This window comes from Trypanosoma equiperdum (genome assembly GCF_001457755.1).
Source record: "Trypanosoma equiperdum strain OVI genome assembly, contig: ctg_649, whole genome shotgun sequence".
NCBI lineage: Eukaryota > Euglenozoa > Kinetoplastea > Trypanosomatida > Trypanosomatidae > Trypanosoma > Trypanosoma equiperdum.
Window position 1 is genome coordinate 2,754 of NW_027124586.1, and position 496 is coordinate 3,249.

Genomic DNA, 496 nt, shown 5'->3' on the forward strand with positions numbered 1-496 from the left:
TATCATAATGATTCTGTTTTTTATTTTTAAATAAAGACAGTTATTGAAAAATATAATTATTTTCGGTAAAGGTCCTATATTTTATTTTTTGTGGGAAAGAGGTATTCGTTTAAATCAGTGATGCAGTGGATGCGCGAAACTAAAAATTATATTCGTTTTTGCACTAACTATTTGCGCTCGCAAAGCAGCAGCCAACAACGGCGAAGCCCTAGGCGCTGAAACAAAGGCTGCAATCTGTACGATCAACGAAGAATTAGGCAAAACGCCAGAGACCGCAACAGCAGCGCTCAAAAAGCACAGAGACGCAGAACACAATCTACGGATCACCGAACTAAAGCTGCACATTTACATCAACCAAGATACGGAATCAAGAAAGCTGTACCTACCACTAGCTGCCGCCCTAGCCGAACAAAAACAAGCCAAAAGCGGACAAATGTCTAACCTAGTGGTCGAAGCAGGGAAAATAGCAACAACCTCAGCATACCTGAACGGCAGG